The 10,873-nt window shown below is 39.4% G+C and overlaps 1 non-coding gene across 1 annotated transcript; it reads left to right on the plus strand.

Annotated features, from left to right (window-relative positions):
• The first annotated feature begins 475 nt into the window (after nt 1–475).
• On the plus strand, nt 476–639 carry LOC132955098 (U1 spliceosomal RNA). Its single transcript, XR_009665884.1, has one exon. It is a non-coding gene; the product is annotated as a U1 spliceosomal RNA (small nuclear RNA).
• Nucleotides 640–10,873: the final 10,234 nt, after the last annotated feature.

The following is a 10,873-nucleotide window of genomic DNA, read 5'->3' on the forward strand; positions in this document are numbered from 1 at the left end:
CTTCATCATTCTATTCATCCTCTAATCCTCGGGATGACAAGCACTGACATCACCAGGACAAGAGTGTGTGCCAGACGCCAGTCCTGCATTGTCAACCGCAACACCCACTATGAGCCGTGAGTATCCATATCCAATATGAATTAGGCTGGAATTTACTGCAGGGATTTACAGGAGATGCTCGGTCAGTTCATGACAACATTGTATGTAAAGTGCAGCAAGGGAAAAACGGGAGAGAGCCGGATTACAAGATGAATGTGCAACAGATTAGTACAGGTGTGTAGTTTCATTTAGTAATTTTTATACAACAGGTGAACTTTTCAGGCTGTTGGCCACTGACAGAAATGTGAGAAAAGCAGTGAGAAAATCTGAACTAATACTTACAGTATATGCCCAAAAAGTAGTTTGTAGGTTTATATTTATATTCTTTTTGTCTCCTGTGTGTTTTTATTTGAACCATTAACACGTTTACCTGGCCATACTTACCTGGCAGGGGAGATACCATGATCAAGAAGGTGGTTCACCCATGGCGAGGCCTGACCATTGCACTTCGGTTGGGCTGACCTATGCGAATTCCCCAAATGTGGGAATCTCGACTGCATAATTTGTGGTAGTGGGGGACTGCGTTCGCGCTCTCCCCTGATTTTTTGTGGGCGGCAGTAGCTCAGTTGTGGGCGGCAGTAGCTCAGTCTGTAGGGACTTGGGTTGGGAATCGGAAGGTCACCGGTTCAAGTCCCGGCACGGACCAAGTCCGGAAATTGGTCTGGTAGCTGGAGAGGTGCCAGGCCACTTCCTGAGCACTGCCGAGGTGCCCTTGAGCAAGGCACCTAACCCCCCCCCCCCCACAAGCTCAGGAGCGCCCGCCGTAGGGCAGCCCCCTCACTCTGAGACCTCTCCATTAGTGCATGTCCACAGGATCCTGTTTGTGCATGTGTGTGTATTTCAGTTCATGTTTGTGTAGCATGTTTACTAGACAGAGTGTAAAAAACGAATTTCCCCTCGCGGGATCAATAAAGTATAAATTCTTCTTCTTCTTCTATTCTTTCTAGCACACCTACACGCTTTTAAATTGTCTTAATGGGGTTTGTACTTCCTTGTTCTTGTGTGAAACAATTCAATTAAACTTAATTGTTGAAATAAACCTTCAAACCTAAGTGTAAGGCAGCTCCAGCCTCAGCTATCTCAGTTTGTGTAGGCTGGGGTAAAAAAATTACCTTCGTGAATAATACGTTTGCGGTTTGTTTCTCTTCTGCTATTTGAGGCCCTGTTTTCTTCATTAATTTGTGGCTGAAGGCAGAAACAAGAAAGTGACAGGATAATTCTTACCTAACAGAAAACATAAACAGGTAGTAAAGATTAAACCATCAGTTTGAAGTAAGAAGGCTTAAATCAATTTGATTTCTATTTTTGTCAGTAACAGATGGAGTGCTTCACTCTTACTCTCACAGATTATTTAAATTAAGTTCTATTATAAATGCCAGAGGAAGCTGTGACTAGCTACACACACCATACATTTAAAAAAAAAACTTACGAAGTTGAAGGGCTCTTTGGTTCCAGGAGTATTTGTTCCATCTCTAAATGTTATCCAAATTTATATTTTCATTGTTCCATAACAAAGAATGGAGTGTCCTGGATTGAAAGACACTATTTAGGACTGTTTCATGTGCTTGGGATTTATTATTTTAAACTCTTTTTCTGAGAAATCTAGTTTCCCCCCTCAGTTTGGCATGGCTGATAGCTCTAAATGCTCAAATATCAATGAGCATGTCCAAAAGGAAATTTAATTCATTTAACCTTAATCCTCTGACTGGGCTACATGTAGACTGCAAGGGTTTATTTTTTGTCATATTACTGGTTTATGTTTTGTTTTTAAACCGTTCTTTTTCAAAATACCAATTTATTAGGGTCCTGGGGGACCTTAGTCATAAGAACCCATCGCTGCCTATCAAGTTGTAATGGATTGGACTATTTGTTGGGTTTACTTTTGCCATGGGTACTCTAGTGCTCAAATTGTTTTCATCTTAAATAAATTTGCAGGATGAGGGTGAAGGTTGACAATTTAAGCTTTGTGGTTACTTTTCAGGTTTTTATTACCACAGGCTTTTACCAAAGCCTCCTGCTTGCAGGGAAACGTCCACATGTGCTGGTTAATCATTGCTCCCACTCATGTGCCAGTTCAACCTTACATAGCCTACACAACTTTATTTCTATTTACTAGATTGGAAAACAACACTGCTCCTATGAGATGCTATCTGTTCACTATGCTTGTTTAAATATGGCAGTAGAGCAAAGAGAGAAGGCCTATTGGCCAGGTCAATGGCGAGTCAATGGCTCCAGCCCTATAGTGACAGGTGGATGTATTACACAAGATTTGAACAGCAACATATTAAAATATTAAATGAATTTAACCCATTTTTTTTAGTAGTAGTCAGCTAGTCGCGCACTTCCCTGGTAATAGTTTAAAATATGTCGCCCGCCCTCGCTCAGTGTCAAAAGGCCACTTCAGAAACCAATGGGTGACGTCACCAACAGTCCATGTTTCACACAGTCTAGCTGATTAAAACCATTGAAGCCTTCTTTTTTATTCTCTTTACTGTTTCAAAGCAAGAACCAAACAGTCTGGTGAATTGAATTGGTGTTTGCTGTGTACTTGTTTGTAAAAAAATAAGTACATTTATGACATAATGGAATCATTGCAAATCAGTGTATTCACGAACAAATTAATCTCTCCAAAATGAGGAATTCTGACTTTGGTTGACTATATCTCTGTATTACAGTAACTATAGTTAATCCCTTCTGGATACTTTACAGGCATAAACCTCTCACATCAGCCACACAAACATTAGCTGAAAAGTCAAAAATGCTAATTTTGACTGTGTATGAAGATAAAAGCTCAAATTCATAGAGCTCTCAGTTGTTCTTAGTCAGAAATGTGTTAAGCACCACCCAGATGTGAAGGGAAGAGATCCAAATTGGTCCAGATTTTTTAAAGGGCACAGCCAATTACAGACTTAATATGAAACTAGTCCAACCAGGATGTTTCCAATGCAGGTGGTCGCCAGCACAGGTGTTCTGAAACACTAACAGATGGTTAGGGCCTCTGAAGAAAGTATGTCTTTGTCTTTTGTGTTTGTTCATGAACTCGTGTTTTTTTCCTTTTTTCTCTCCTCAAATTAGACTTCAGCCTTGCAGTGCTGAACATTGTAAGTAGCCTTCTGAAGATAAGTGAGTGGAAATTGTATTTTCAGAAAGATAATTTGGACATAAGGCTACAGGATTCTCTTCAATTTATTCAAGCACTGTCCTCACACTAAAGTGGATTTATATTGGTTTAATTTAGTTGTAGTTGCCAAAGAGACAAAACAGACCTAAACTCGGCATTGAGCCATGGAGTGACATGGTGAGTAAGACAGAAGATAATCTTTCACTGAAACAACAATAGGTTCCGATTAAGTAATCTGGATGGACAACAATCCTTTCAAGGCTGCTGATACATACAACAGCAGTTTTCACTAAACGTACCACTCCACCACAGCAAATTATCATAAATACTTGGCATAATTAACGTAGCCCAGAATGATCAAGCAGGTACCTCAGAATCACAGAGTCAACCAAAGCAACTGTCGCCAGATGTATGTAACAAGAACTTTTTCTGTTGTACCATGTTGACTTAGAGTAGCAGTGGTGCAGGACATATTTGCCAGTTTTGGGACAGTACAGTTTGGGTCAAGTTCAAGAACTAGTTCTGTTGGTGGAGCAAAATGAATGATTTAGTAAAGAAACATAATTGTCTGTTGAAATGTACAACCTTTTAAACCCTTTATGTAACTCAAAGAACCATTTTATGAAAGCTATTTACACTCCAGTGTTGTGTTGCTGTACTGAATATCAGCATGCTGCGATTATCCGCCATGCTTGTATTTAAAACTACATCACTCCCTCTTAATAAGTCGAAAAATACACAAGTGCTAATATAGAGTACAACTTCACTGGGCCATGTGCCTGACCGCATCACAGCTGTGCTAATATTCAGTATAACATCACTCGCAGGATACTGCCTATTGAATAATAAATGACTCACATGTAAACCTAATGAACAACAGTAAATTCAGTTTTTTACTCTGGCCTGACTATAAAACACCAAATTATTTTACAAATTTGGAAAATTCCAAAGTTCCAATATGTACATCATAGCATCATTTTGTTAAATGTTTGATTACATTTTTTCAAAAGTGGCACCATAACAAACAAAACTGTTAAATGTCCATCCTGACTGTTTTTTAAAATACAGTATGATCACTACAAAATAAATAACATATTTAATACTTGCATCTTTGTCTTTGACAATCAATAAAACAATGGGAAATAAGTTGTAAACTTTTAGCACAATATGAGAAACGTTTCTAATTTTCTGACTCGGCAGGCGGGACTGGAGGTGATTTATTGCTCAGCATTAAGTATTGTATGAATGACAGAGGCAAACTGTGTGTTTGAACCTGGGTCGATACGCTGTACCTCCTCCAGGGACTCAAATGGAGCGTAAGAGGATAATCCCTTTCTCTCGGAAATCCTTCATCAGAGGTTCTTGCATGTTTCCAAAATGATGTAATTCCCTTTAACTGGTTTGATGTGCAGAACTGAGCATAGCCAGTGTCAGCTTGACATGAGAGACCATGAGAGACCATGAAAGCTTGAAAATAGATCACTTCAAATGGCTCATGAATGGCTTGCATTCCATTTACAGGCTGTATCCCTGCAAGGTGCTGCAACAAATCTGAGCAGACAGAGGAGCTCACACATAGATGAGAAAGACTGTGATGGCTGAAATGTAACATAGCAGCAATTATAATAGCTGAACTCAGAAACACAGTGAAATTATGTTTAAAAGGATAATCAGGTGTCAAAACATAGATCAGCTTCACAAGGTTTTTGCAATTTTTGCCACCTGCATTCCTAGGGGAGTCATGTTATTCAGAACAGTGCTTCTGCAATACAAATGTACAACCAGAAGAATCCCTGCATATCCCCCCTACCATTGCCCCCTTAAAGAGCCCATATTATGCCCTTTTTGGGGTTCGTATATTTAATCTATGTACCTACTTTTGTACGTTCACAATAGCTAAAGTCCGAAAAAAGTGTCTGTTTTCATGTACTGCTCCTCCTTGCTCCCTCTACGCTCTGAGTCCGTCAGCTACACTCTGCTGAGCCCACACTGTTAGACCCGACGTGGGCCAAGTCTGCTCTGATTGGTCTGCCGATCAGCTCTGTCGTTATTGGTCAGTTGCTCAGCACGCGTCTCGGAAATTTCAACATGAGCTGCAGGGCTTGCCACAATGAGCCAATGGATTTAGATCAGTGATCTCACACTGACAATGATGCCGCACTGACAAATTTTTATCGAGGGGGGCTAGAACCGAGCGTTACATGCGGCTAATGCTACAGCTAACAGGAGGAGGTAGGAGAAGCCACGTTTCCGCAGACTTTGAATTTTTGCACATAGATGTGCTTAATCATGCACAGGACACTTGGAAAACACACTAAAGGGCATATAAAACCAGAAAAAGCATAATATGGGACCTTTAAGCACTGCAATCTCATTGGAGGAGAAATATGTAACCCTGACATGTAATGTGTTGGTACTGCAATCCAAATTATAAATAGTGGAGAAAGCTGTCTCCACTCGCCCCCTGCCTCTCTAGAGTTGATGCGCAGATAGGTTGCCATTTTACGGACACTGAAGCTTCAGTGTTTAGCGAGCTCTGCATCGGTCTTAAATCCTTTCTGTGTTCTAAGTTCTCTCCATTTTCCAAAAGTATCTCTAATATGTATATATTCTAACTTTGCTACGTTTCTGGTCATGGAGCTTATTAGAAAAATGCTGAGGCTTTTTTGGTCGGGTTTAATCACTTATATCTGAACCAGTTCGCTTGCCTGCTTCCATTGCTGCAACACCTGTTGGTTTGCCATTTGCCTGGCAAACCGAGGGGCGTTGTTTTGAAAGGGGATCTAAATTCAGCCCTGCTTGAAAACTCTTGTGTCACCATGTTTCATAACACATTAAATCCATGGATTTAAAGATCCACGGATCGTTTCACATTTACCTCCGCTGTTTCACTGACCTTTTGATGAAACCTCATTTGGCTATTTACGGCCTTCGATACACCGTTTACAGTCACTTTAACAGCCAATGAGAGCCTGAGTTGGAAGAGATGCCTGCAGCTGTTCTGACAGCCAATTGCATGCAAAATTGTGTTTTAGAACTGCTTTAAAAGTATGAATAAGGTGATAATTATACCAAGATAGGCTATGGGCCATGAATTAAAATTCAAACATTGACCACCCCCATATAGCTGAAATGGAATGATCCTTGTGTTCGACTGTGAGACTGCCAGACGACGAAGGCTCGGACGAACGAATCATCGAACATTCAAACGTTTTGGGGTCACCTCTATACCATTAAGAGTGGACACAATCAGGTGCTGTAAGGGGGGTCTGGAAGTGTCCCCAAGACATTTTTTTAGCACCAATCATTTCTTTCCATGCATTCTGGTTAATTATTTGCACTTTAATATTTTTCTTTACTCTGGTACTCTCTGTTTTTGTCTTTTAAATCTTGTTTAGTTATAATCAGACACATTTCACACAGTGACACATTTGTTCGTTTCTGTATTACTATACCCTGCATTCTATATCTGTAGCTTTAACCAGGTAGCCTATGTTCATATGTAATTATTTGTGACATCATTGGATTTATTTTAGTTTATAGATGAGCCACATTTAAACATAATCCAGAATGTGATTATTCTCTGACACAAGGTCATGCAGTGAACAAGTGTCAGTTTTTTAGTTTTACTAAATATTGTTTTTCAAATCCAGACCCGCCCCCAGAGTTAACTGTCTATCATTCCTTTAAATTTACACTTCTTGTTCAAATTCCTTTCGTAAAGTCTCCAGACTGTTCCTTTGATTGTCTTGTTGGATAATCCCTCCATCTCACCCCCATCTTGAGAGGCTTATATCATGACCCATTTGAACTTGTCTTAATCTCACTACCTCTGCTTCCTTCTTTTCCCGGCACCACAGCTGTTCCCTCGTTCTCTACCATGAGCTGCAGTACATACAATGCATCCATCTCACCGTTTCCTCGCCATCTGCCGTGTGTCTGCTTCAAAGTCTCTGTCTAGTCAGCTGAGCAAAGGAAAGCACTTCAGTGATATCCTTAGCAGGTAACTACAATATGTCAAGTGTCACCACAGGATATTTGTATTATATGTTTACATTAAAGCTGCACTATTTTTTCTTTTATGGCACGTCTAAATGGAATGGCTGAGATGTGTTAAAATGTGTCTCTCATAGTCCGCACATGAAAGAGAAAACTCCCTCTGCTCTAATGAATATTTCAGCACCTTTCAGCTAATTGTTTTGTTTCCACATTCCTAAATCTTAAGTTTTTTTTTTTAACCACCGTTTGATTCCATGATATTGAGGTCCTTTTCCCAATTTCTCCTGTCAGTCCCCAACCTATGCCTTAAACCAAGATGGCCAGCCTTGCTGCTCCAAGGCTCTGGAGTAGTAACACTTCCTATATGAAGTCCTGATCCAACATCAAAACTTTAAAATACATTTTAAAGAACCATCAGGGTTCAGGTATTGATCAGTCAGTAGAGCAGGCGCCCCATATAGAAAGCAAAAGTCCTTGACACACTAGTTGCTGGTTTGAATCCTGGCTTGGGACCATTTGCGCATGTCTCCCTCCACATTTCCTATCTTTATTCTGCTGTACTATTTAATAAAAGAATACATAAAAGACTGTAAAAAAAAGGTGGACAACATGCACTTAAGTCAAACCATTTGGAGTTCCCCCCCTTCTGACCAGCTGCATTACAGGTCATATAGCCCGCCTCCTTCATCATAACAGATAGGACAAGGAGCAAACTATAAAAATCAAAATGCACTTCAAATACCTTTTTCGACCTGAATGTTGTTGTTATCATGCTGATTCATACCTGGGTCTACATTTTTCTGAGCGTTTACATTTTTTAAATACATTAATTGTAGAGGAGTGGTTGTAACATCATGATTGACAGATCTGTTGACAAATGCCGCTCCTGCAGCACTGTGCAGGACAGATTATCAGAGTAGAGGAGGCTGGCGAGAGATAACACAAAAAACACTAACACAGAGTAACTGAAGAGTAACTTCATTTTCTGAAGTAGGTTGGTACTGTCTGATTAAAGTTAAAGATATTCCACCTCATGTCTCTTTTCTGAGAGCCTTTTGTTGTGCGCAGACAGAGTGGGTGAATTTTATGAAAAGGCTTGAAATTAATCTTAATAAGGCCACCGATGACACAAAGTTTTTATTCCTTTAGCTGCCCTGGCAGATTGAAATGAGGTACTCAGTCTTGAAAGGACTCGACTTTAATGTTTTTTCTTTCTTAGTCATAAACCCGAGCATACGCCAGTTGATTGTGCTGAACATTGAGCATTTTATAGCCCAGATGGTAATCACCAGCTCAAGATAAAACGACTCAACCAAGCGTCCTATTTACCATGCATATAGGTAGTAGCTGCATGATTCATTAAGTTTAACTGGGGGATGGGGTCTCCCTCTGCCACCTTTTAAAAGCCAAATTATGCACACACACCAGCAAAAAATCAGTTTTCTCTTGCAAACAAAGACAAAGGTTGCAAGCAAGACAAGAGTGACACGGCTTAGTAAACAAAAAAAAGGAGGACCTTCACACTATTCAATTTTGCTGCTTTCCCATCACTAATTTTCTGTTAATGACTGCATATTAGATCATGCGTAGCAGAGCATGCAGCAGGGATGGAACATTTATAAAGTCCGACTGTTACAGCAATGCCGTTTTTTACATGTTTTAATTTAATCCTCAATAAACAGACCAACAACAATGACTCCCTCAGCTGCCCTGCCTCTCAAATCTGTTCTGCTAATGTCTTTTAACACCACTGAAGGGGTGTACTTAGGTTTATTGTACTGTGTCCATTGTTTATGTTAAGACAAAAATACAACACAAAAGTCTTTGAGAGAATGCCATTTAGATTTTAACAGACATTTTTTCCTCTAGCCCACAGCTGTCTAGTTATTTTTTTCTGGCAGAGTGTGATCCAACCTACACTCTAATGTTCAGTTTGAACTTGTGAACTTGAGGAAAGTGATTCTTGTGTTTTATTGGAAGGTTGACCGTCAGAAAAAAGGCCCATGTGCCAGAACAATTATACCTCAGGCTTTCAAATCAGCCTTTTCACTTTTTATAATTATTTTTTCAATAGTGCACTGCATCTTTGTGATAAGGCAATTCAGGGAACAGGAAGACAATTGTCTCTCATTTTGGCCATAATGAGTTGTGGTGTTTGTTCATGGACAGAAAACAAAGAACTGTGCAGTATTCCAGCTTCAGACAGCTGATCAGACATCTCTCCACAGAGTCATGCATACTCTAAGTCTGTCTGTCCAGTGCTTTGGTCAGGGATTAAATACTTCAACAACAGGTTGAAGGGTTGCTATGAAAATTTGCGTGGACATTTAAATGTAGTGGACTTCAATAATGCCCTCAGTTTTTCCTCCATCACTGCCAGCTTGTCAATGTTTTTATTTACCCATCAAATTTAAGGTTCTTGCCTTTGGCCTTCAGCTGTCATCACCACTTTCTCTTCCCTAAATAAAGGACAATACCCAAATGCCCCTAGCAAATATAGCTGTACTGAATATAGCAAATGTTGGCATGCTTATAGGCAAAAATAAGGTTGTGTCTGACATTTTCCACAAAGTCACTACTTACTTCTCTACTAAGGGAGTTCAATACAGAGGAATATATGGTGATTTCTTCAGCAAGGCTAGAAAAGTCTTTTGAACAACACATGGATCATTTTCCATGGACTACTAGTTATACCATTGCTGTATTTTTGTTGGCAAACCCCAGTTGGGCACTTCTTTTTTAAATGATGTTGGGATACTTTTGATGCTAATTTGCAATGCCAGTCCCTAGATGGGCCTTTTAAAATACATACAACTCAAAAACAGATACACACAAAGTAAAACAAAGTAAAACAGGAAGAGCAAGATCATACAAGACAACAAGACTAAGTCATCTTTAAGAACTGCTCAGTTTGAGTTTAAAATTACTCCAGTCTGGTTCCAGTGATGTTCCAAGTGTTACAGAGCCTGACAATCTGTGTCGAACCACAAGGTCACTGAGCACCTGAAGAGCATGATGATTTAAACATTTATGGAGTTTATATGTTTTGGTTCTCAGAAAAGCTAATTTCTCGTTAATGATGACAACACATTGTTCACAGACGTTGTTGCTGCCTTTTATTCTGTTAACTGAAGTTTGTGTAACTGTTGTTTGTGAGCATTGTTACCAGTAAATGTTGTATTTTAGCTCTTAGCTCCTCTGTGCCTACTTGTCGGAGCTGCTAGCTATTACAGAGTCTTATTAGTTTTATTGATGTTCCATGGATTCACAGTCGACATCGCTCAAACTAATACTGAAATTAGTCCTTAATCATCCTTTTTATGTTATTGGTGGGTTTTTAAATAGGAATAGAATAGGTTGATTCATACTGGATAAAACTACAAGATTTTAACATTAGTTAGCCAGAATGTTAATTTACATTTGTATATTGCTTTGGCTCCTCCTAGCTCTACTACTTTTTCTTGCCTACTTTAATCGTTAAATAAATACGAATTTTACGATTTGTATGTCATGTACTGCAATATAGTTTCAGGCTCTACTGCAGTACTTGTCTGTTTCTGCACACTATTATATTATATTTTCATCTAGAGCCAAAATGCCTGACATTGGAAAAATAATATCTTCAAAAATTGCTAAAGAAGGGGGTGCTAATAG

The sequence above is a fragment of the Labrus mixtus genome, chromosome 2 (genome assembly GCF_963584025.1).
Source record: "Labrus mixtus chromosome 2, fLabMix1.1, whole genome shotgun sequence".
Classification (NCBI taxonomy): domain Eukaryota; kingdom Metazoa; phylum Chordata; class Actinopteri; order Labriformes; family Labridae; genus Labrus; species Labrus mixtus.